This window comes from Pan troglodytes, chromosome 6 (genome assembly GCF_028858775.2).
Source record: "Pan troglodytes isolate AG18354 chromosome 6, NHGRI_mPanTro3-v2.0_pri, whole genome shotgun sequence".
NCBI lineage: Eukaryota > Metazoa > Chordata > Mammalia > Primates > Hominidae > Pan > Pan troglodytes.
The window spans coordinates 13,777,905-13,805,705 of record NC_072404.2 but is presented as its reverse complement, the minus strand read 5'-3'; the positions used below and the strand labels follow the sequence as shown (position 1 = coordinate 13,805,705).

General features: G+C 38.6%; 1 pseudogene; it reads left to right on the top strand.

The window, feature by feature from the left end:
- Nucleotides 1-1,513: 1,513 nt before the first annotated feature.
- LOC104007177 (G2/mitotic-specific cyclin-B2-like) lies at nt 1,514-25,326 on the top strand (annotated as a pseudogene).
- The last annotated feature ends 2,475 nt before the right edge of the window (nt 25,327-27,801 follow it).

Sequence of the window (27,801 nt, the reverse complement as noted above, 5' to 3'; positions counted from 1 at the left end):
ACAAAAAAAAAAAAAAAAAAAAAACTGTGGCCCTATTCCCATCTATGCTAAACAAGTCCTACTAGGAAGCCTAGACTGTAACCCTCTGCTAGGCTACACTGAGGCCCTCCCAACATGCTGTCCAAGGTGCTGTGAAAGAATGCTGAGTAGGGAGCAACAGGCAGTAATGACACACACTTTCCTCCACCATGTCCCTCCCCAGTACCAGTAGAGACCACATAGGGAGTTTGGACTTCCACTCCCACCCCCAACTGAGGTGCCATTAGAGGAGGCCTGGTGGAGCTTCAGGGTTTTCCCCATGACCCAGCGGAAATGAGGCCACCTCTTCACCCCGGTATCAGTGGAGGCCTCATGTAGAGGAGTTATGAGGCACTTCTACCCCTCCCTACCGGGAGGGTATCAGTGGAGGCCCAATGGGAAGCGGAATTCCCGCCCTGCCCAGCAGTCATGGGGAGCTGTCAAAGAGCATGGACTTTGCCTGCCTGGGTCAGCTTTGCAACCTTAGTGCCTGGACACTGCTTGGCATATGATAGGGGCTAGTTGCACAATGTTGCTCCAATCACTCATTCCTTCTGTACATCAATTTCCCCTTCAGAGGAAAATGAGAATGAACATAATAGTGTCTACCTATAGGTTGTTGTGTGGAGTAACTGAATTTATACGTGTAAAGCTCCAAGTGTCCAACACATGAAGTGTCAGCCATTGCTGCTGCTGGTGTTGTCATTTATTCATTCCTCACTGGTTTACATGCCACTTAAATCTAACTTGTGTCACATCCCATGACTTTTGTAGTGTCTTCATTCTTATTTTCTATATATTCTGTAACTGCAATCATATTTCCCTCTTTATGCCCAAGAGATATGGAGAAGTATATTTTTTTATTTTCAAGTGGGTGGGAAATTTTTGTTGAAATGTTTTGTTCTGATTTGTACTTTTATTTGTAGTTTTATTATTCTGTGGTCAGAGAATATGTCTGTGCACTTCGTATTTTAAGAGATTTATTGATGTTTTCTTTATAGTCTAGTATATAAGCTATTTAAAAAAATAATTTCTTCAATTAAAATAATTTCTCCCTTTTTCCTCATTGTGAAGGCTTTTATGCTAGGGATATATCTTATAAACATACTTTCCAACACACCAAACTAGACAGTTAAATGAAATAAAAGCTTCAATCATGTTGAGTTAAAATGCTTTATTCCTATTCAATTTGCAGTAAGCACAGATTGCGAAGTTCCCCAGAGGGAGAGAAATGGGAGTAGGTACACTCAGCCTGCAGGTATGATTTGTTATTGTTCTTCTGCCTCTTTTCTCCCTCTAGTTTTCTTCTTGCAAAGAATTCCTTTAATTCCTAATTGTAGCAAATTGTAATTTCCAAAAGTAGTCACAGCAATATTTCTGGTCTCACATGCTCTTCAAGGATCTTGCTACTTCCCATCAAGAAGTGGCGTCTATCCCCTTGTACTAGGGTGGACCTTTATGATTGCCTCAACAAAAAAGGAATAGAGTGGAAGTCATGCTGTGTGACTTCCAAGATGGGTCAACTAGCAGACATGTGAATGAGCCTTCAAATAATCCCAGCCCTCAGCCTTGGAGCGAAGACCAGGGCCAAGCCAGCGCTACAGTGCCCTGTGCAAAATCTGTAATGCACAGACTCAGTGAGCATACTAAATGGTTGTGTTACATCGAGTTATGGGGTAATTTACGACTCAGCTACAGTAGCCAGGTCCCTAAGGACGCCAACTTATCAGAAGATTTCATGTAGAAGGAGGGTGTTATAATGAGAAAACATTAGATTAGGACCTGAGAGACTTGGGTTGTAACTGGATTAGCTCATAACTGGCTATGGCTCCTTGAGTAAATCATGTAACCTTTCTGGGTCTTAGTATCCACATCTGGCAAAGAAGGTATCTGAACTTTTTAGTCTTCTTCAACTTCTACCATTAAATATCTCAATATAGAATATTTAATATTATAAATGTTCTTAAATTGGAAATATTCTGTTTCTTAAGATGCTGAATATCTATTTTTCATCAACGCTAGTCTTGATTTTACAGGGCAATCTTATTTCTGTCGTTTCCACATTATTGGAAATAATTTTCCAAAATATTGGTAGTAGAGAATAGAATCATTTTTATCAGCCCAAATTTAGCATAAAATAAGTTAGAAAGCTGGGTAGGCATTTGATGGAGAACAGAGGGTTCCCCAGTCTCAGTTCATGGAAATACATTAACCACTACTCTGATTTTTATATTGTTCAGTGATTTCTGCCCACTATTTTGGGTGTTCTTTGTTAGTTACCACGTAACAAGCTGCCAGAATATGTTTACAGAGATTTTACCGTCTCTGTCTAGATCTAGCAGTTGGAGAATTTTAAGTATACTTTCCAAAGCTAAATCTGCTACAGGATAAGTAAGGCTGGTTTCTCATCAGTTGCAATTCTCTGAAAGTTGCATTGTTAGGAGGATTCAGCTATTATTCCACATACTGTATTCCAGAAGCAGCTACAGCAAGTGCTTAATACATGCTTTCCAACACACAATACTCCAAGGTCCCTAGAGTGGGATGACTTGGTACAGCTGCCCCAGGACAATATTCAGGGGACCTAGCTGTTCTGGCAGCTTGTCAGTGACTCAAGGAGCACCAGCTGTTGCCTGTAACGTGCTTGTAGCACCCTTGCCGACAACAGTCTTAACCTGCTTTCCCTTCCTGGACTCACCAGAATCAGTGAGTCTCTATTCCCTTTGTATCATAATGCTCCCCAACACAGAACAAAATTAGCAGGCTACTCTCTGATAGGAATTATGTGCTCCCTGAGAAGCAGTTCTTATTTCCTAAATCTGTTTATGATAGTTGTATTTTATTATAATAATGATATGATTTCATTAAATATTATATAAATCAATAAAATGTGAAGGCAAAAGAGCTGTTTCTATGAAAACAAGTTGAAAGCATCACAAAGTGTGAGTAATACAGCTGCAAAAGATTGTGGAAAAAAATCTAGAAGGATGCTGTGCTCAGATTTCTTCCCATTTCTCTATAAGCTCTCACTCTCCTTTAAAGAAATCCAGACTTTAAATCTTAGTTAATATGTAGGAGTTGTGCTTTATTCAAGAGTGGTGTTCTGTGATGTCCTGTGCTCAAAGAAAAGGCCTTGCTGGCCAGGTCTGGTAACTCAGGCCTGTAATTCCAGCACTTTGGGAGGCTGAAGCAAGAGAATCACTTAATCCCAGGAGTTCGAGGCCAGTCTGGGCAATATAATGAGCCTCATCTCTACAAAAAATTTTAAAAATTAGTCAGATGTGGTGGCATGTGCCTGTAGTCCCAGCTACTTGGGGGGCTAAGTGGGAGGGTCGCTTGAACCCTGGAGGTCAAGGCTGCAGAGAACTGTGATCACACCATTGCACTCCAGCCTGGGTGACAGAGCGAGACCCTGTCCCTGTCTCAATTAAAAAAAAAAAAAAGAAAGAAAGAAAGAAAGAAAGAAAAGAAAAGGCCTTGCCCCTATGTCAAAGGATTGGAAAATTGATGACATATACTTTTTTTTTTTTCAGTTAAAATGTTTGTGGAAAATCGCATTTTTTGACTTGTTGCTTTAACCTACTTTTTAACAGACCAACTCCTGGTCCCACTCCTGAGGGATAAGTTGGCTTGGACTATACATAAATTTGGCTCATCTCTATTTGCTGTTTCACCACAACAAATAAAGAGCTGCAGGGATGGCCCTTTCTTGCAGCCAAGCTACACACTGCCTCTTTGTGACTTTGTTTCCATATTGAGCTTACTCTTGACATGAGCTTTGGCTTCATCTCCCCAACCCATTCCCCCGTTCACCTCTCAAATTAATTCTGAAGGAATGTGATTTATTCCAGGTTCCGCAAACCTCACTGGGATAGCTCCATATAAGCTCATTTACCTTGGGAATTCTCCGCTATCTACCCAAATCTAGGAAAGATCCTCTGCTTCTTGCTCCAAGCAATCATGTAGTACAGCACCTGGTACCTTTCCTTCCTTGATTCAAACAATATGTATTGGACACCTACCATGTGTCAGGCTCAGCACCAGGTACTGGGTATGTAGTGGTGACTACAATGGGCTAATTTCTATTGTCAACAACAGCTATAAGTGTATTATCGACAGAAGAGCAAAGTCTTTTTCTCTTTTTTGTTGATAAATTGGTAAACTGACTAGAGAGAATTTCCATCGCACTTTTGCCTTGGGAAACAAATTCTTTATTTGGTTTATGTGCTTATGCATGCATTTATATACATATGTACTTATTTGGGTTTCCTGGGGGAAATTAAATGGGCAAGGGCACGTAATATTTTAGCTTAATCCAGAGATTGGCGATCTTTTTTTTATAAAGAGCCAGAGAGTAAACATTTTTGTTTTGTGGGCCATAGGTCTCTATCACAACTATTAAACTATGCCCTTGTAGCACAAAAGCAGTCATAAACAATACACAATTGAATGAGGGTGGCTGTCTTCTAATTTTCCTTACAAAAATAGACAGGAGCTCTAGTTTGTACACCCCTAGCTAGAATCTATCGAAATACCTCAATGGCTCCCCCACTTGCAATTAAACTTGCTCAAGTCCCTCCCCTAAATAAAAATCAAAGAAGCCCACATCACCGCAAAAAGTTGTTTTGTACTCACCAGCTCTTTTTCTCCACTGCTCATTTACCTTCAACTCTAGCTAATCCGACCTCTGTGCTCACCACCTACTAAAATTGTCCTTATCAAGGTCACCAACGATCTCCATGTTGCTAAATCCCTCAGAGACTCCAGTCTTCTCTTTCTTACTCAATCTCTACACAGCTTTCAACACAGCCAGCCACTCACTCCTTCTGGAAATACTCTCCACTCATCTTCTGAAACCTTTCAAGACTGATCTCCTTCCTTCAGCAGGAATACTTGTCAATCATCAAAGGGTCCTTCTCCTCTTCACAAACTACATGATGGAGTTGCTCAGGACTCTGTCCTGGGTTCTATTGCTTCTCTCCCTAGGGGACTTCATCTACTCTATAGCTTTAAATGATATCTTTATGCTGGAAACTCCCAAATTTACTTTTTCAGCCCAGATCATTCCCCCATTTCCTTACTCATATATCCAATTGCCCACTTGATATTGCAAGTCTCTCAGATAGATGTCTTAAATGTAAAGTGCTGAGCAAATATGATTGAATAAATACATACATGAATTTACCTGGTTTCCCAAGCAGAAACCAGAGCCTAATCATTAACTCCTCCCTTTGGCATTCTTTCGCATTACCAAAACGTAAGCCTTCTGTTTCCTAATCATCTCCTGGATCTTTCCCTGGCTCTCTATACCTAATTCTTAGGCTGGTATAGCAGCATCCGTTGCTAAAATACTGAAATACGTCCATATTTGTTTTAAAGAACTGCTGGCCTAAGCTCCTGTTGTGTTGGCTCCACCTCTGGGGTCCACCTGCCCCATCCAGCCTGGTCTAGCAGATGCCTGAAGACTCTGCTGTAGTGCTAAGGCTTGCATCCATTCTGATGGATCAATGTTTATGCCAAAATAGCTAAGTATTTTAATATTATCCCTGCCTAATACCACAGTGACTAAAATATTCTAGCACTAGGAAATTATCTTTCACCCAGATTCCTGGAAAAGCTATCTGATATAGTTTGGATGTTTGTCCCCTCCAAATCTCATGCTGAACTATGATCTCCAATGTTGAATGTGGGTGTAGTGAAAGGTGTTTGGGTCATGGGAGTAGATCCCTTATGAATGGCTTTATGCTGTCCTCACCATAACAAGTGAGTTCTCACTCTATGAGTTCACACGGGATTTGGCTGTTTAAAAGAGCCTAGCACCTCCTCCTTCTCTCTCTTGCTCCCTCTCTCACTATGTGATATGCCAGCTTCCCCCTTGCCTTCCACCATGATTGTAAGCTTCCTGTGGCTTCACAAGAAGCTGAACAGATGCTGGCACCATGCATGTATAGCCTGCAGAACTGTGAGCCAAATAAACCTCGTTTCTTTATTAATTACCCAGTCTCAGGCATTCGTTTATAGCAATGAAACAGACAAATACACCATCCAACTTGTTTCCCTACCTCCTGCCTTATTCATCTCCAGACTCTGCATAGCAGCCAGGGTGATTTGTCTAAAATGCAAATTGATGACATCTTTCCCCTATTTAAAATCTTTAAACATGCGTAACTCTCAAGAGAAAGCCATAGCTCCTTAATAAGGTTCCCCAGACTTTCATGATCTGACTCCTTCTCATTCTTCAAATCTCACCTCCTCAGAGGTATCATCCTGATCCCATTTAAAGTAAGTTCTTGTTATTGTCTCTTAGCAACTTGTTTGTTTTCTTCATTGCATTCATTACAATTTGACATTATTATTGTGATTATTTTTATCTGTTTCCCCAACTAAACAATAAGCTCCCTGAGAGAAAATACCATGTCTATCTTGCACACTGCATATTTGCACACTTGCATATTTCCCTAGCTCCTGAATATGGTTAAGTGAATAAATCTGGACCCCTGAATACTGTCTAGCTTCATCTCTTGCTATATTTTTTCTTGGGATTTATGGTTTAGCTATATGCAGTCAACATGTATTCAACAATTATTTGATAATGACTATTCTCGGTTCCCTTAACATTCCACATAGAATACTACCCTCTGCCTGGAATAATTCTGTTTAACCCTCATGCCCTTTCACCTGGCAAACTCCTGCTTACCTTCAGGTATCAAGACTCTCCTTGCACCTGGACGCCTTGCTTGTTCTTCCATGATAAAATCTTTATACTATAATTTAAATGTCTGTTTCTCTTTCTGCTTTTCTTACCAGATGGTAAGGCAATGGCAATTAAGGCACTACTATGTTTGTCATTTTTCACTGTTGCCTCTGAAGCATCTTGCTCAGTGCCTGGCACTCAATAAATAGTATTTAGCAGACAAATTCAATCCTAAAGCAGACATCCCAAAGTTCCGAGAGGGGACCAGTGAACTCATATCCATTGGGGCGGCAAGATTTTTTTTATTTGTAAGTGGCTACAAAGAAAAAGGTGTTTTTGTTTTTGTTTTTTCCCCTAAGAATACATTTTCCTTTAGCTGTTTGCTTCTGCAATACGAAGTGACTCCACCTGCAACTTATTGTTTGGCTTTAAGGGCAGAAACTTGTTCATAAATTGCTAAATTTACTTATAGCCTAAGTGAAAAGTGCAAAGTGTAGATGACAAAAAAGATCTATGATGAGAATGGGTTTTGTAATGTCCCAAAAGGACACAACATGATAGCAAGATCCCTTCCTTAAAATAATTTTTTAAAAATGTATTCATTATGAATTCATGTAATTTAGTTAAAAACAGAACCTCTTTCCTGTACTCATTAATGGCAGTTTTATGGTTTCATTCTGCGGGGCACATAAATATGTTATAATATAAACAAGTCAATGGTGTAATGAATCATTTCAGTCTTATTGTGCATATGTTTTTACTACAAATCTTGGGGAAAAAAGCTATTCACGCTCTGCATTTTTAAATTATGCTAATGTGATTAGTCATTATGGTCCTACTTATTCTTTATGATGGATGCAAGATGTTTAAGCCTCGCATAGTACTTGTGAGGGGCCTGATTAATGCTTGAGACCCAATCAAGAAGCTGTTGATGAAGTTCAAATAACATATTAAAAAGTTATATACAACAGAAGAGTTGATTCTTGCTCATATAAGATTACATAAACTAATAAAATAAGTGTAAATTGTATTAATGTACATTTTTATTCTTCCACACAAATTTTAGCTGCTACCATAACCATGTAATGTATTTTGCCAGGATCTGTCCAGACCACTGTTTTTGAAACGAAAGTGTAAAAATGACAGAGAAAGCTGCTATTAATGTTAAATATAAAAACGCACACACATCCACACCAGCAAACAAGTGTTTTCAAAACCTAGACTTCAAAACAGTTCACCCATTCTGGCATTTTGATGTTGTCATGATCAAGCAAAATGAAAAACAGAAAAGACATATTTTGGTTGGTTATTATGCTGCCAAATCAGATTGTTCCCGTTATTGTCTTGCATAAATCCCAAGCTCAGAAGGAGAAGTGGGGAGCCAGAAGAAGAATATGGATATGTGTGTGAAAAGAGCAAAAGACCAATTTTAGAATTTTAAATGAGTCCAAAAATTGAAGACCTGATTAACAATCTGAGAAATAAATTTCAGGAGAAATAAATGTAATATATACTTTATATTCAGTGTTTTTAAAACTTTTTAAGAAGTAGAACCCAAAGAAATCTTATGAATAATCACAATCCATATACGATGGTGTGTAAGGCCGTTCTCGTGTTGAAATAAAGAAATACCGGAGGCGGGGTTATTTATAAAGAAAAGAGACGTAATTAGCTCATGATTCTGCAAACTGTACAGGAGGCATTGTGACGGCACCTGCCTGGCTTCTGAGGGGGCCTCAGGGAGCTTTTACTCAAAGCAGAAGGCAAATTGGGAGCAGGCATGTCACATGGTGAAAGCAAGAGCAGAGAGGGAATGGGCCCAGAAAGAACACACTCACTACCATGCAGACAGCACCAAGCCATGAGGGATGTGCCCCATGACCCAAACAGCTCCCACCAGGCCCCACCTCCAACATTGGGGATTATATTTCAACATGAGATTTGGGCAGCAACAAATATCCAAACTATTAATATATCATATAGAATATGAGAAATAAATAAGAATATTTCATAAACATTTCATTAGTTTAAATTTATCATATTTATGCATATCAATGAATTGGAAAAGTAAGACTGTTTTGATATTTCTGTGATTTCTTACTAGTTGCAGAGTATTGAGATTTTCTTGACAACAAAAATAAGCTGTTGGAAATGGTAAAAATATGAGTTTTTAAACAAGTTGCCTTGTAATATCAGGACACTATTCCATTTATAAGTAATGAGAGGGAACTTCATTTGTTCTGAGAGCCACATTCTAGGTTAGTCTGAGACGAGTTGGCATGTTGTTGCTCTCTATTGTAATAATATTCAGTACATGGCAGGCTTGAATGTGCCTGTTTTAAAAATAGCATTTTGTGGCCAGGTGCAGTGGCCCATGCCTATAATCCCAGCACTTTGGGAGACCGAGGTGGGCGGATCACCTGAGGTCAGGAGTTCGAGACCAGCCTGATCAACATGGAGAAACCCCATCTCTACTAAAAATACAAAATCAGCCAGGCGTGGTGGTGCATGCCCGTAACTCCAGCTACTCAGGAGGCTGAGGTTGCGGTGAGCCGAGATCACACCATTGTACTCCAGCCTGGGTGGGCAACAAGAGCGAAACTCCATCTCAAAAAAACAAATAAATAAATAAATAAATAAATAAAAATAGCATTTTTAATAGATAAAAAATTAGCAAAATTCCAATCAAATGTTTCTGACCCATGAGTCTCCTCAAGGACACAATAGGGTGGGGCAGGGTAAGAACATTGTTCTGGTTGGTTCTCTCCAAGCTGTAGTCTTCTCCACTACACAGGCAGGATTTTAACAACCTATCTGCTAGCCTTCCCTGCATGCCACCCCCCCATACTGCCCTGCTGTAGACATAAATGAGGTATTCCTTTTGCAGTCTTCTTTATTTCAGTTAGTGGTATCACAACCTTAGGAGCTGCAAACCCCTTCAAATTTTCCTTTTCCTCACTCCTAACATTTAATATCTCCCAAAGATCTACTCATACCATCTCCAAACTATCTATGGAATCTGATCTCTCATCTCCCCTTTGTCCCTGCTGCAACTGCCTCCTGACTGCTACCTGCAGACTTCGGCCTCATCCTATCCCTCCCTGCCAGAGCTTCTGTTCTGAGACACACATTTGATTGGATCATTCCCTTGTTTTAAAGCTGGTAACTCTGTCTTGCACCTAACTGGTTAAAGTTAAACCCCTCAGCAACTGCAAAAGGCCCTCAATAGCCTAACCCCACCAACCTCCAAACTCCTCTCCTGCTGACTCCTTCAACCCAGGCAACTCTGAACTTATCACACTGCATGCACCTTATCCTTTGCATCTGTCTTCTTTGTGCCTGAAGAACTACTCATCCTCCAGGACCCAACTCAAACACTACCCCTTTTTCAACGCATTTCTTGATTTTCCCAGGCAAAGCAAGTTGTGGTTCTTGAACTTCATTTGTATTACATATCCTTGTAGCATCTGCTCCAGTGTTTTGACTGCAATCATCCTCTTGTATGTCTCTCTTTTCTCCCAAATACTATGAACTTTTAGAGTGCAGGTATTGTATCTCATCCATCTTTTTAATCCCAAGCATGTGCCATCATGCTTGATATGTGCCTGAAACATGGTATACTTTCAGTGCATATTTTTCAACTCTTTATTACAGCATTTCACGTGGAGTTTGTTCTTGATTCTTAGAGTAATACACAAACAGAAACCACAATGGCATCCTGTAGGCTGCCTGTTGCAAAGAGCACATGGTAAATTGTCAGTCTCTTTTCTCCTTACTCTAATTTCTCCATTACACTGGGCATTTAAATCCTTTATCTTCCTCTGAGTTCATTAACATATTTCAGAATTGAATTTTGAAACATCTCTTCTTTATGGTGTTTTCTTTCCAAAATTTACTTATCCTGTCCCCTCTCAGGTTATATGAAACTTTCCTGGTGTTTAGAACCTCAAACGGAACTAATTTCTCTTCCTAATTTCAGGTCAGATTTTGGGGAATGTGCTCAGTTATCATGCTCCAAGATAGAGATTCCCTTTCATTGTTTTTTTCCTACTACATTTTATCCTTCCCCAAAGAGGTCGTATTGAAGTGATTTGCAAATCTTAGGTCCTCTGCCCCCATAGTCCTTGAACCCTGAAAATGCTAAAATAAAGCTGGAATTTTAATTATTTTTGTGTATTAATGCTACATGCTACATTCAATAAAAATCATGAGTAAATTTTTACTGAATCATGGGATAGATTTTGATTGAATCTATCCCATGATATTATTACTTCTTTACAAACTCAGTTGCTTATTATTCCTGACCATTTGGATATTTTACAGATTTTATCATTTATTTGCTCCATGATTTTACTTGAAGAGAATTTAATAACACTTACTAGGATGATTGTTCTTCCTCATCCATTCAACCATTCCCACCCCTTTTCAAGGCATAACATTTCCTATTTCCAATCCTCCTCGGGTTTGTAAAAAAAAAAAAAAAAATCGCTTGGCAATGGTTCACTAAGAATTGCAATTTAATCCTTTGGAATAACAGGCTTTTCATCTGTGCTCCCTGCAATGATCCGACGATCTGCCACACAATCAGTTCCTTAGAAAAGAACAATGCAACTCAAAAGAAAAGAAAGTGCTGGCAACATGGTAAAGAACATGAGGCCTGTTATAAAATTTGTAAATATAAATTAACCTTGGGAGTAAATGGCATCAAAATATGAATTATTGCTCCTTTTCAAAAGAAGAATTAGGACATTTTTGGCAGCAAATGCAAATGAACCTGAGTGTCTGTGCTTTTGATCCGGACTGTGTAAACACAGGCTCGTAACTAGGTAGTTTAGTGTTTATATTGGTGGAGTCTCTAAAGTTATGCTTACCGACCCAGGAACAATGCAACATTCAAGAAAGAGCAAACACAACCTTAATTCTTACCTCCCATGGCCCTTGACCTAAGGAGTGTTTATCTAAGTTGTTTTGCATCTTGTATTTTAGGGAGCTGGTTATTATTAAAAAATACAGATACAGTCCTATATATCTAAAATGCTACACACACATTTATTTAAATGGGATTAGTCTGTTATAAAATATCCCTCTTTTAAGGCAATTATAGGCCATCAACAATCTGCATAGCAATTTATCACCTCGTTTTCAGTCATTATCACTGTTAGTCAACCATGTGTTCCACAGCCTAAACATCACTGAGAGTTCACTAGGATTAGTTAGGTGTTTTAAGAGTCATTATCATCACCATTATTACTACAAATCACACCATTTATTTAGCATCAACAATCTGCTGAAGAAAGCAGGTTGGCACAATTTACAGTGGATAAGAAATAGATGCCACCTACAAAAGGAACATGGGAGTGGGCTCCAGCAAGAATGAGTGAGGGAAGATGACTTAGCACGATCTTTAGGAAAGTGTATGGGGATTATATACTTTCATATCTGGAATGCGGTCTCCTGGAAAGACAAATACTTTGTAAAAATCCTTATGTTTCTCCAGTGGCCTGATCAATAGAGAACTAAGAGAAGTGACCAGAAGATATATTTAAAATGACAGAATTTAGAAAAATTGCTCATGTCTATGGTACAACATGACTTTTTTTCTGCAAAGCCAATTGAGACTATTGCTCTCTCAAGTCAGTCTGAGCCTAAAGTTGGTGTCTGAGTCCCCTTCTCTACCAGCACAGGCTATTATGTAACATCCAGAGGAGTGAGCCAACTAGTCAACCAAAGCAGGGTACAGAGAGGTTGGCAATCTGAACTCAGCCAACAGATTACCACATAATAAAAAGTATGCATTTCCTTCTGATCATTACAAGAAATTTAAGGCTCTACTCTGCCTTATTTGGAACCTACCAGAAGCCAACTCAAATACTCCTTTTTCTTTCTATAAAATGTAAACATTAAAAGTCAAGTGACTTTAATGTGATTATAAACTTTAACTTGGAAACTAAGTTTTTAAGGACAGAGCAGAGAAAGTTTTTATTTTTTATTTTTTTGGGCTTTCATAGAATTGGCCAAAATTTTGAACAAAGCTTAAGGGTGAAAGGAGCCATTTGGTGAAAATGTCTGAGTTCCTGCTTTATATTTTTATTTAAGGATTGTGAAAATTTGGAGTAAAGCAATAGTTCATATCAATAAAAGTTTAATTTATTTTATGTTTATTGAGAAGGAGTTAAGTCCAAAATCATCTTAAATTTGGTGGCTAGTGACATCTGAATAATTAATGAAATTAGTTTTCATGAAAATCACATATTTTCTTTATATGAGATGTGATATGATTTTTGACATTTTAAAAGAGCTGTAGGATAAATAATCTATTATTATTGGGGTCAGATTTGTACACATGATAAATATTTGACCTTTTATATATCTTCAGGACTTCTGGTTACAATACTTAATAAAGGTTAAGGGCACTTAAATTTTAACAAGCCCAGATTTTCTATAATGTCTGAAGATTCATAGTACCTTCATTTTACCCCAGTTAGCATCTGTACACATAAATATAACTGAGGAAAAAAGAAAAATTTTCCACCTATTTCAGTTTGGTGTTCTGAGTCTGAGATAAGTGCATATTATAGAAAATGACTGCAGGAGAAAATAAAAAGCAGTGGCTGAGAGGTTATAGAGTCCAGGAATTCTTAAGTATCTGGGAAGATTTTAAAAGTAAATACAAAAAAGAAATTTTGGTGGGCTTTTCCAGAAAGCAAAGTAAGCCAATACATTTTATTACGTATTTATGGTTTTCGAAAATTTTTGTTTTCTACAAACCTACACCAGCTAGAAAAATAATTGCCAACTCTTCCCACAATGACTGATGCCGTTTGTGATGTTGCTACTGGCAGAAAGATTTTCTCAGAAGACTGAAAAAAAATAAAATATAAATATTGTGGTTTTTTATTGTCTTTATGAAAAACTATATTTTTGGCCCTTGGACCTGAGAGATAATTTACATAGCCGATTACAAAAGCTCTCACAGAATGACTGCACACCTGCACTGGGTGAAACTGAAAGAAAAACTCTCTTGTTCAGTAAAGCACCATATGCAAATTGGGGGAATAAAAGGAGCACAACAGCTGGCATGAAAAGAATAGTTTACAGATTCTTAGGGAGCACTGGTCTGGAGGCATTCAGAAGCGTCATCAGGCTGGCAAAAGTGCACTATGCAACTAGGGTAACCTTCAGTATGAAAAAAAAACAGCTTTTAAAGAAACAGGTAAATGTTATTATGATCAAAGTCCAAAACTCATTGGCATTGATAACCGAGCATTGAGCAAAATGGAAACAGCCGTTAACAAATTCATTAAGAGCCTCTTTACATTCCCACCATCAACTGAAAACATATGTTTAATCTGTACTGTCTTTAATTTATTTCAATTATTATTGGTAGAAGAAAGGTAACCTGTTTGAATATCATAAAGATATGTCAATGACATACTTCTTGTATTTCCAGGTCAGGTTGTGCACACCTTCAGTCAACATTTATGTAAAATGACAGCAACCTTTGAAGGCCTAGTTCTTTCTTGAGCAAAGAAGTGATTATTCATCACGAAGGGACAGCTAACAGGATCTTAGAGGCAATGTTGCCTATGGAAAGAGCTCTGGACCATTCATAAGTTCAACTCACTCATCTATTAAATGGGGCTAATAATACCTGTCCTGCACATTTGCACTGTGAACATCAAACCAAATCATAACAGGTGAAAGCATTTTGTGATGTGTAAGATGACAAATAAGTGTAAGGAATTGTGATTCATAAGTGAATTCAATAATAGCTATTCTTAGTTTATAGAAATGAGAGAAGTCTCAAGTCCCCAAAGAGTTTAATGCAATTATAATTATTTGATCCTTATACTTATTTTGATTAATAATAATATTCAGCAAGAAAGCTGAATTTCCTTTTCAGGCCACCCTCTGCCAGTATTTAAGCTTGCTTTTTATGTGTTTGTGAAACTCACTGAACTCAGCCAAGATTTTAACAGGGAAGTCCCAATGTTGATTAAAATGGCCTATTTTGGCACTTATGTCCTAAATCTAATCGCCAATGACAAGATAAAACAAAACAAACAAAACCAATGTCTCATTCCATGCAATCCCAGAACCCTAAGCTGTTCTCATTCTTGGTCAACTGACCAAAAGACTACCATTTTAGGCAAGAAATTACACAGATCATTGCTCTTCTATGTAAACCTTATAATAACACATTCATAATACACTAGGAAGCAACATCAAAAATACTCAAGGTTCAATTGTGCTTACAGAGTACCTTTTGTTATTGTAGCTTTTATTTTTTTCTTTCTAGAGAAATTTACAATTGAGTATCTGGTCATGAAGTTCCTAAAAGCTGTTAGCCATGCAAGTAAGCTTTGAGGTTAGAGGTGGATAAGCCCAGAATAGAACTTCTTTGCCTCAAGTTTTACATGCTTATCATTTGGTAACTAATTTTGCTTTATGTGTGTAGGTGAGTGTGTGTGTGTCTGTGTGTGTGTATGTGTGCATGTGTATGTATGTGTTGTCTTTTCCTTTTGAGGGGAGAGGCCCAAGAATTGATGGGCCTTTTTACAATCAATCTGGATAATAATAATGACCATGTACAATGCTTTCTCCCCCTTTCTGTGGCCACTAGTCTTCAAGTCTTGGGAGTCCCTGACCCCCATTCTGTGTTGTCTTCATGTAAACAGGTTTTCTCACTTTGCAAGCTTAAGGCAAAAGGCCTGGCTGGGCCACTTTAGAGACAATTTTTTCATTTGTAAAATAAGCACTCTTGAGTTAAGGCTTTCAAGGCCCCCTTCAGCTCTGAAACACTCATGGCTTGTTAAGCAACACCTCCAAAGATGACCCAATGTCTTCAGTGTATGAGCTTAATAAACTTGCTCATGAAATTTGAGACCTACTTCCAGCATCTATCACAAAAAGTTTTCCTATCTTCTTTATTGAGTTTTCATTTCTATTTCTACAATTGACAACCATCTAACAACAACAAAAAGCCACAACTAAAATAAAATTTTTGCAAAAGGACATTCAATAAGTCAATCTTATTGGAGCTAATTGTCTACTCTGTGGGAATGAATATGGAGTATTTTTACTGTGAACAGTTACACTTCAAATGACAAATATTTACTGAGATGATCACTGGAATATCTATTGGTGTCAGAGCAGCAATGCTAATTATTAACCGGCCACTTAAGCTGGCTAGTATCTACTCTAAACTGTTATTAACTGGCCTAGAATGAACTTCAGTTCCCCTATCTGTAAAGTGAGAACTGGGCCACCGATATAGCTCTTGAAAAGTATTTGTAATCATTTTAAGTCTCAGAGGGTGAATGACCACCTGGGAACATCTGAGATTTTGGGGGATGCATTTACTTTTGGGGCCATTAGAGAAATCATTTAGTACTACAGCAATGATTTAGTTCTGTTGCCCCAAGGGCCCCAAAGAGTTAATGCACTTCCCATAAAGCTCCTGCCTTCTCTGTAAATCAACAAATTTATCAGATGGTGCTTTTGACAAATCAATTTGCTTGACACAGGTGGGCATTTTACTTCCAACATCTATTATAGAGAGAGTACGTTGACTCTTCTTGGCTCATAAAGGAATCAGGGGCCAAACCCCAACAGGCATCTACACAGCACTCTGCATCACAGAGTAGTTTGAAATTATTTATGAAACAGAGTTGTTAACTGCTGGGACCTTTTACTGCCATTATTGTAGTCTCCGATCTTTAGAAGAACAATGCCAAATGGTGGTGGCAGTTACTTGATAGAGTTGTGATTTTAACATTTCATTATTAATGATAGCTATAGGATGTGAGCACCTATCCATCACCTGTTCTTACCTCCTTCCATCTGGATTCAGACAAAGAGGGACATTAAAGAAGGTGAATCCTACTTATGTTCTGGATCTGTTCTTCTTGTCTCCTTAAGTAGCATTTTGATCAAATATTACTACTCTCTCCTGAGTCATCAATTTTTTATGCTACATTTTTCTTCTAAGCCATGTGAAAAACTCCAATCTTAAATAAATCATGTCCTACCTGGATTTTACGTCCTTCTTTGCTCTCTCCATCTCTTTCTTTTCTTTCTTTGCTATGTCTGGGAAAGAGAAGTTCATACTTACTGTCTTGGCTCCATCACTCATTCACTCCATGGCCCCTGTAGCCTTCTCTGAATGTGGGTCTATCTGTTTTGTTTATTTTATTTTTGAGACAGAGTCTGGCTCTACTGCCCAGGCTGTAGTGCAGTGGTGTGATCTCGGCTCACTGCAGGCTGTTCTTCCTGGGTTCAAGAGATTCCCCAGACAGCCTCCCGAGTAGCTGGAGTTACAGGCAGCCCCCACCACGCCTGGCTAATTTTTTGTATTCTTAGTAGAGACAAGGTTTCACCATGTTGACCAGACTGGTCTCGAACTCCTGACCTCAAGCGATCTGCCCACCTCGGCCTCCCAAAGTGCTGGGATTAAAGGCATGAGCCACCGTGCCCAGCCTGAATATGGTCACTATTTATGACAGCCTAGGTCCTCTACATTTTCAAGAACCTATAAAATGTTTGAAAAAAAATGTTTAGAAAAACATTTTAGAAAAATTAAAAATTGACTCAAATACAGAAGAAAATAGAACATTTTAATTTGTAATAATTTCAAAGGGAAAACGGTTAATCTCCTAAATTTTTATGACATAAATTTAATATGGAGTTTGGTGCATTTTAATGTTTGCTGTAATATGTGGTTGGATCTTCAGAAACCACTGTGTTCAGGATCTAGAAGAGTTTTAAATGACCCTGATAAGAGATCTAATTGCCAAATCCAGTGGGCAATTTTTAATCCTTATTAAAAAATGAAGCAGCATTGGATAATGTCGACCATGCCCTCCTTTCTCCTCCCTTGGTTTCTGTCATATCACCATCTCCTAGTTTTTAACCAGCTTCTTTGAGTACTCCTGCTCAGTCTACTCTGGGGTTTTCTTCTACACCCAGAATTCCATCTTGGTTGTCTTTTCTTGTTAAATGTTTTCCTTGACAATCTCATCCACATCCAGGTTCCATGCCCATTTATATGCTAAGCTCCATCACCGTCTGCACTGGCAGTTCAACTTCAACGGCCCCTGAAAGTCTGCTCCTCCTTTCATAGATCCTGAGTAAATGGCACACTATTAATTCAATGGCTCAATCCAGAAATCTGGGAGTCATCTTACATTCTTTTTTTTCCCCTCTCATCTTATAGTCAATCAATCACCAATTCCTGTCAATTCGATTCCTGCAATCTTTTACATCTGTCCACTTCTCTTCATCTATTAACAGCACAACTCTGGGCCAAGCATGGTGGCTCACATCTGTAATTCTAGCACTCTGGAAGGTCAAGGCAGGAGGATTGCTTGAGCTCAGGAGTTCAAGACCAGCCTGAGCAACACAGCAAGATATCATCTCTCCAAAGAAATTAAAAAATTAGCCAAGTGCAGTGGCATGCACCTGAAGTCCCAGCTACTTAAGTGGCTGATGCAGGAGGACTGCTTGAGCCCAGGAGATCAAGGCTACAGAGAACTTTAATCATGCCAATGCACTCCAGCATGGGTGGCAGAAAGAGATCCTGTCTCAAAAACAAAAAAATTCACAACTCTGATTTTGTCATTCCCATGCTTAATCTCTTCAGTGGCTCTCAATGACCCTGGAACGAAGTCCAAAATCTGACCCTGACCCTCTCCATGAGCTGGCTGCTGCCTCCTCTCCAGTCTCATTTCCACCCATTCTTCCATTAGAGAGTACTTCTTTGAATCTCCAGATCATTTCCACAGCACACCACCACCTGCCACCATTACATTGTCTCTGCACTATGGGCCTCATCTTCTGCAATTCCCCATCACACTTTTAATTACTTGCTTAATGTCCATTTTCCCCAGTAAAAAGAGTGCTTAATATTTGTTGGGTACTTTCTATGTGCCAGGAAGTTTTACACATATTATCTCATTTTAATCACAACAGTAACTATGAGGTAGGTTCTATTATTACTCCAATTTTAAAGATAAGGGAACCGAAGCATTGAGAAATTGAAGGCCACACAGCTAGTATGGAGTAAATTAAAACTAAAACCCGGGCAGTCTACATCCAGGGCCCATATCCTATCCACAATTAATATTGCTTCAGTGGCCAGGCGCCGTGGCTCATGCCTTTAATCCCAGCACTTTGGGAGGCTGAGGCGGGCAAATCATCTGAGGTCGGGAGTTTGAAACCAGCCTGACCAACATGGAGAAACCTCGTCTCTACTAAAAATACAAAATTAGCCGGGCATGGTGGCGCATGCCTGTAATCCCAGCTACTCGGGAGGGTGAGGCAGGAGAATCACTTGAACCCAGGAGGCAGAGGTTGTGGTGAGCCAAGATCGCACCATTGCACTCCAGCCTGGGCAACAAGAGCGAAACTCTGTCTCCGAAACAAACAAACAAAAAACAAACAAACAAACTATATATATATATATATGTATATTGCTTCAGTGAAACAGTAAGGTCTACAAGGGGAGGGGCTGAATCTTTTGTCTCTAGAGCCTAACACAGGATTGGCACAGAATGGGGGCCAACATGAATTTGCTGAAATAATAAATACAATTCAATTCTTAGATTGGCATATAGGGTCCTCCACAATCTTACCCTGACCTACCTCTCCAGCCTCATATCCCAGTACATCTGTCCCTCCTTCCCCATGCCCTATCTTCTAGCCATATATGCAGTTCCAAGAATAGGCCATAGTGGTTCACACCTCTGACTTTTGTATATTCATAATTCACTCACTCCATGTGTTCATTCACTCACTTATTATTCATTCATTTGCTAAACACCTACTGAATGCCAGGCAGACAGAAAAGTCCTATGATAGATAGATGCTATAGGAATACAGAATAGGGATATTAAGGGGTTTGGACTAAGGAGTCAAGAACATCTCCCAGGAGAATTAACATTAAAAGTGAATTTCATTTCCCTAGCATGTGCATATCTGCATGGCAAGCCCTTATTCATCTTTTGGACTTCACTCAGATGTCTCTTCCAGGGCTCTCTCCAAGGCAGAACTTGCAGACATTGTATTGCATGTGACCTCCCCCATCACCCCATCAGACTACGAGATCCTCTTAGCCTCTTGGTGCGTATCATGTCAGTACAGTGGGTTCCTGGCACAGAAGAGGTACCCAATAAAGAACTGATGAATGACCAAATAAAATAACGGTCCTTTTTGTGACAATACTCCATTTGAACTCATTGTAAATATCTTTGCACTTACCTGAAACCATGGAATTGGGGCTTCTGTTCATTTACAGAATAGATATATTTTTAACCTATAAATGAGAGAGATTAGGGAACACCTAGCACCACTATATCATTTTATTTTAGACATGGATATATAAATTATGTAAAATAGCAATGTAAACATATACACACACACTCATATACTTTTGTCAATTTAGTGACTAATAACTTGAAGAAATAAGAATTCCCACTATAAGGCATATTCTCCTGAAAGCTTTGGGCACTATGGAGAATACTACATGACAGAATGCTAGTATATTTTCTGAAAGACAAGATGATCCTAATGATTTCCTCATCAATGAAAAAGGACTTTTTCATTATTAGAAATGAGCCCCAAAGGTTAGGCTGCTAATGTGTTTTTGTATACGTGTGCAAATAAATGCCATAAATAACACTTTGGACTAACATCAAAGCACACTTCTGTCTCACTGCTCTTCTTTTTGGGGTGGACATTTGAAGAGGTTCTTTGAAAATTATAACGAGATACAAACTTACTCCAATGTCCCCTTCTCTACTAATACATGAAGGGCAGCTGTGACTGGCTTTCAGTGGACCAAAGATCTTACAGGAGTTGCTTAGGGAGAAGCCTCACATTCTGCAATGCTGTTTCTGTTTGAATGTGTAAACCTGAGCTACCTCTCCCTCCATTCTCTCCTGCCCTCCCCAACTCTCTCCCTCTAGATAGGTTTCTAATCTGTCCAGTGAGTAGCTGGAACTACAGCAGGAGTCAGTAAACTTTTTTGGTAAAGGTCAAGATAGTAAATATTTTCAGCTTTGGACCCCATGGTCTGTGTTGCAACTATTTAACTCTGTTATTATAGTGCGAAAGCAGCCACACAGAATATGTAAACAATGGGTACGGCTGTTTCTCAATAAAAATGGGCATGCCTATTTTCCAATAAAATTTTATTTATGAAAACAGGTGGTGGGCCAGATTTGGCCAGTAGATCATAGTTACAGACTCCTGGACTAGAAATATTCTAGGATCCCTGTTAGCTTTTCTCTGCCTTAGTATTCAATTTTCATGAGTCTGTGAGAGTTCACAATTGGGAGACAGCTGGAAAAAAAGAGAAGCATACTTTGAAGAATCATTGGCTGTGTGAAATTACTATATTTGACTTATCTTTTCACTTGGAGTCTTTTAACTTTGTAGCATAATGCCCCTATTATATTTAGCAATTAGAGTGCCATCACAAAGTAAAATGTAAAACCATTATTCCTTGAAAAGAGAAAAGGCTTGTGGTATGAAATGATGCATGCGAGGAGTGTGGGTGATAATTTACTCATATAATCATTTCTATTTCTGTTCTATGGCAAGTATTTCTGGAGATGGCTCAGATGGCAAGGAGATCTTTAAGACGTGCATGCCATAATTAACCTTTTTATGTGTTCTGATAGAAATATCAATAGTTTTTCCTCCTTTAGCACTTTTAACTTTACTTATGGTGTATAGAAATGATTTGAAGAATAATCATTATAAGGGAAAAAACGCCTTTATATCTTGGGTTTAAAATAAAACATGTATATTCTTCCTATTATTTTTACTTTATGGATAAGTTCTAGACACTGAACATCTGCATTTCTTTTTCCCTCCTTGCAAAGGAGGAGCTAGCCCAGCCAATGCTTCTGTAGAATGTAGATCCATGATGTACGAAGTGTAGTCTCTGGACTAGCAGCATCAGTATTTGCATCAGCATCTACTGGAAACTTGTTAAAAATGCAAATTCTCCAGTGCCATCCCAGACCTACTAAATAAGAAACTCTAGGAGTGGGCCCAGCAGTCTGTTTTAGCAAGCCCTCCAGGTGATTCTAATGCCTGCTAGAGTTTAAGAACCACTGGTATAGCTTAGATTATTACCTTACAGAAGCACAAGTTAAAGGGAAGACCTGGCCTCATATAATCAGCAGAATGACCTTAGAGCCTGGACATTCAGAAGGCACAGAATACAGGCAATAAGCCTATAACTACATTACAAGAAGAAAAAGGACCTGAGAAAGAAAAACAAAGGGAAGAAGGGAGACACAGAACTTGAATGAGTAGGAGGCACTGGAAAACTCCAGGGTTCCATTTGCAGCTGTGGCTACAATCCTCCATGATTTGATGGGTGAGGACTGTGCTAGGTGAAGGGAAACAGGAATGAAGAGAACAGTCTCTCCATCCGCAAAGAATTCACAGTATTAGAGTGGAAAAAGAAAAAAATGGCTCCCTTAAGAATTTACAATAGACCTAATATTTTAAGTCAAAGGAGGCTGGGCACGGTGTCTCATTCCTGTAACCACAGCACTTTGGGAGGCCAAGACAGGAGAATCATTTGAGCCTAGAGGAGTTCTGGACCAGCCTGGGCAACAGGGCAGAACAATGTCTCTACAAAAAATACAAAAATTAGCTGGGCTTAGTGGTGTGTGCCTGTGGTACCAGCTGCTTGGGAGGCTGAGGTGGGAGGATGGCTTGAGTCCAGGAGGTTGAGGTCACAGTAAGCCATCATGTCGTCACTGCACTCCAGCCTGGGTGACAGAGTGAGACCCTGACTCAAAAGAAAAAAGGATCAAAAGAGAGAAGTTGGACATCAGGAGACATAGAGGCAAGATGAAGAGAACAAAGAAAATAGAAGATATGAGGATAAACAGAGTATTAAAAAATTTTATTTGTACTAGAACATAGAACATTTAGGAAATTTGTTCTTTTAATTCCTCCAATTACTAAAAGGTGAGCTCTGCTTTGATTTGGAGATAAAAATCCCTGACTCATTGCTTCACTGGACAGAACCACAGGAGAATTGCAACCAAAAGCCTTTCATTTCCTTATGATGCTTATCGCCAGCAAATAGCTATAGTAACACACTGACATAAACCATTAAGCTATGTATGGGTCGGTGCTATTTAAAGAATGTTTGCTTCCCCACCCAACCCCATTCTTATGTTGAAATCCTAACCCACAATGTGATGGTATCAGGAGACATGGCCTTTGAGAGGTGATTAGGCCATGAGGTAAGAGCCCTCATGAAGGGGATTAGTGTCCTTATGAATACGAGACCCCAGATAATTCATTTGCCCCTTCCACCATGTAAGGGTGAGAATGCAGCTATCTATAAACCAGGGAACAGGCCCTCGCCAGACACTCAATCTGCTGGTGCCTTGATGTTGGCCTTCCCAGCCTCCAGAACTGTAAGAAATAAATTTCTGTTGTTTATAAGCCACCCAGTTTATGGTATTCTGTTATAGCAGCCTTAATGAACTAGAAAAATAAAAAAGAAAACAAAACAAAACAGGAACATGTTCTTATGGTAACACAACCTGGTCATTTTTCAAGTCCTGCCACAGAGTATCAATCTTGGAGCCTCATCATAAAATCATTTTTGGGTTCCTAAGGAGAATGTTGTAGGTGAAACAGTGCTATTAAAAAAATAACACCAAATCAAAGATCATAGTGTTTTCTGGAAGATTTTTAGAAGTCATCTTTTCAAAACAGCCTCAAATGTTTTAAAAAATGACTTCACTATTTTAGTTTTATATATATATATATATTTTTTTTAAATTCAAACTACAGAAAAGCACAAAGAAAGAAGTAAATTACTTCCCAAAGTAAAGATTACTAACATTTGGTGAATAGAATCCATAAATACAAATAGAAAGCTAGACAATTAGGAACAGTTTCAGAGAGAGAGATCATATGGTACATGCTATTTTTTAAAACAAAATTTTTATTTTTGAATAATTTTAGGTTTATGGAAAGGTTGCAAAGATAATACAGAGCATTCTAGAGCTCTCAACCAACTTCCTCTATTGCTAACATCTTACATTACTATGGTAGATTTGTTACAACTAAGAAACCAACACTGGTACATTACTATTAACTAAATTCCAGGCTCTTTTTAAATTTCACCAGTTTTTCTACTAATGTCCTCTTTCTGTCCCAAGATCCACATTGCATTTAGTTGTCAGGTATTCTATTAGGACTCTCCAAAGAGACAGAACCAATAGGATAAGTGGGTATATGCAGAGACAGAGAGAGAGACAGGAGTTAATTCTAAACCTAAGAGTCATGTGACTATTAGGCATTCCATTTTAGAATAAATTGGAAATAGAGTTACAGCCAGAGCAGCACAAGTAGCTAAGAAAGCTCAGAACACCAAAGTGCCAGTTCAACCCAGGGAAACAACAAACGTCAACAAACAACTGAAACCTACTGCTTCTGTGAAACGGTACAGATGGAAATGTTGGCTCCAAAGGGTCCTTCTCCCATACCTGAGGATGCCTCCATGAAAGAAGAGAACATCTGCCAAGCTTTTTCTGATGCTTTGCTCTACAAAATTGAGGATATTGATGACAAAGATTGGAATAACCCTCAGCTCTGCAGTGACTATGTTAAGGATATCTATCAGTACCTCAGGCAGCTGGAGATTTTGCAGTTCATAAACCCACATGTCTTAGATGGATGAGATGTAAATGGACATAAGCATCCCATCCTGGTAGACTGGTTGGTGCAAATCCACTCCAAGTTGAGGCTTCTTCAGGAGACTCTGTATGTGTGTATTGCCATTATGGATTGATTTTTACTGGTTCAGCCAGTTTCCCAGAGGAAGCTTCAACTAGTTTGGATTACTGCTCTGCTCTTGGCTTCCAAGTATGAGGAGATGTTTTCTCCAAATATTGAACGCTTTGTTTACATCACAGACAATGCTTATACTAGTTCCCAAATCCAAGAAATGGAAACTAATTTTGAAAGAACTGAAATTTGAGTTGGGTGGACCCTTGCCACTACACTTCTTAAGGCAAGCATCAAAAGCCGGAAAGGCTGATGTTGAACAGCACACTTTAGCCAAATATTTGATGGAGCTGACTCTCATTGACTACGATATGATGCATTATCATCCTTCTAAGGCAGCAACAGCTGCTTCCTGCTTGTCTCAGAAGATTCTGGGCCAAGGAAAATGGAACTTAAAGCAGCAGCGTTATACAGGATACACACAGAATGAAGTATTGGAAGTCATGCAGCACGTGGCCAAAAATGTGCTGAAAGTAAACGAAAACTTAACTAAATTCATCGCCATCAAGAATAAGTATGCAAGCAACAAATTCCTGAAGATCAGCATGATCCCTCAGCTGAACTCAAAAGCCATCAAAGACCTTGCCTTCCCTCTGATGGGAGGGTCCTAGGCTGCAGTGGCCCCTGGGATTGTGTGCTTCATTTTTGCACTTTTTCTTACTGGTTTAGAACTCTTAATTTTATACATAGTTCTCTGGTCTGTTTCATGAAAACTCTTCTCAGACCAATTTTCTAAATATATATTGAGGAAAAATAAAGCTACTGGTTTTTCTTAAGGTAAAAAATATATATATATACCAATTTATCCTACTAGAGAGATCCTAAAAGAGATTTATTATAAGGAATTGGCTCACGCAATTATGGAGGCCAAGAAATCCCAAGATCTGCAGTTGGCAAGCTGGAGACCCAGGGAAGGTGACATGTATTTCCAGTCTGAAACTTAGCAGGCTGGAGACTAAAAAAACAGCCAATGTTTCAGTTTCAAGTCCAAAAGCCAGAAAGAAACTGGTGTCCCATCTCAAAGCAGTCAGGCAGGAGGAGTTCCCCCTTATGGAGTCTTTTTGTTTTATTCATGTTGTCTTCAAAGGATAGGATGAGGCCCACCCATATTATGGAAGGCAGTTTGCTTTACTCAGTCTGCCTATTCAAGCATTAACCTCATCAAAAAACACTGTCACAGACACAGGAGATTAACGTTTAGCCAAATATCTGGGCACCCCGTGGCCTAAACTGACACATAAAATTAACCATCCCAAGTATACATACTATTTTCAATCTATTATGTTAATATAATATCTGACTTGCCAGATCATGCCGTGTCACCCTTCACTTTAAATGCACAAGCAGATAGCTCTTTAGATGCCCTATACTTCTGTCCCCACCAGTTCAGCTGGAAGTTTTCCATGATTCAATTTGGGTGTTTGAACCCAAACTTTTTTTAATTATATAATTTAAATAAATGTTAAGAAAACTGACAAAATATAAATGCAAAAAGAACAAATTTTTGTTTCCATACAAACTAGATTGAGTATGTTAGAAAGACTGGATAAATATAGGGTGATTAAAAATTTGCTTTCGGGGTGGGTGCAGTGGCTCATGCCTATAATCCCAGCATTTTGGGAGGCCAAGGCAGGAGGATTGCTTGAGCCCAGAAGTTTGAGACCAGCCTGGGCAACACAGCGAGAATCCTTCTCAATTTTTTTTTTTTTTAGTTTGCTTTCAAAATAGCTGTGAGCATGATGCATGACACACAGGGGGCCGGGGGAATCTAGGAGGATTCTACACTCAGTTCCTTTCCAAGTGTCTTGTTTCATTTTTTAAAAATTGAAACTGATAATCTTAGAGAGTGGTAGGTAATTCATGCAAAAAAGATGGTGAGGGGGAATTCCAATCAGGGGACCACTCTCAAAGAAAAGATCTTGGCCCCAAATTAAAAGATTGGCAAATGACAAATGACTATATATAATTCATGTTAAATATGCCATTGGGGAATGTATTACTCTGTTTTCACACTGCTAATAAAGACATAGCCAAGACTGGGTAATTTACAAAGGAAAGAGGTTTAATTGACTCACAGTTCCACATGACTGGGAAGGCCTCACAATCATGGCCGCAGGCAAAGGAAGAGCTAAGTCATGTCTTACATGGCAGCAGGCAAGAAAGCTTGTGCAGGGGAACTCTCATTTATAAAACCATCAGATCTCATGAGACTTATTCACTACCATGAGAACAGTATGAGGGAACAGCTCCCATGATTCAATTATCTCCACCTGGCCCCGCCCTTGAAACACGGGGTTTATTACAATTCAAGGTGAGATTTGGGTGGGGGACACAGCCAAACCATATCAGGGAAGATGAAAAAGTGCTGGAGATGGAAAGTGGTGATGATTGCACAACAATGTGAATGTAAGTAATCCCATGGAACTGTATACTTTAAAATGGTTAAAATGGTAAATTGTGTGTTACACATATATTATCATAATAAAAATATGCAAAGTAACTGTGTATTTTTTCAGATTCCTTGTTTCAACAAATACTTTTTTATTAATGAAAATTGTTGCATTCAATAAACAGGCTTATTCTGTATTAAGTTTATTTTTTATTTTAGTTTAATAGGAGAAAAGGACACCAACATGAAGCTAAATGAATTTCAGGTAAATGATTCCCTTTTGAGATTTTAAGAGATTTTAATTCTCTAACATTGCTCTAAATTTAATAGGAAAGATGTGAAAACCTGTAAGAAGTTAGAGCAGTGGTTCTCAATCCATGGCAGTGCCAATTCCCTAGGGTGCATCTAGAAATGCATGGACATGTTTTTGGTTGTCCCAATTATGAGGATCCTGGCATTCTCCAGAGATGTCAAACATCTTATTATGTACCTGACAGACCTGACATCAAAACATACCCAACTGAAATGTCAATAGCTCCCCCAGTGACTCTGGGGAAGAGTCAATGTATGTTTTATTTTTATTTTTTCTAATAAAATCCAATCTGGGATTCAAAAGTTTATTAGAATAAAAATATATGTATATTACAGTTATTTCACATAATTTGTAGATTTTACCACCATTCATTTTTAAATGATTTTAAAGTTCATCTGTAAATATATGCACATCTATAAACAAATCTTAAATTACAAAATTTGCAATGTATCTATTAGATATTGAATATGAAAATTTAGGATTTGCAACTGATAGTTATATCCTACTGCACTTACTATTTCTATGACATTTTAGAGGGGAAAAAGATTAATTCATTTT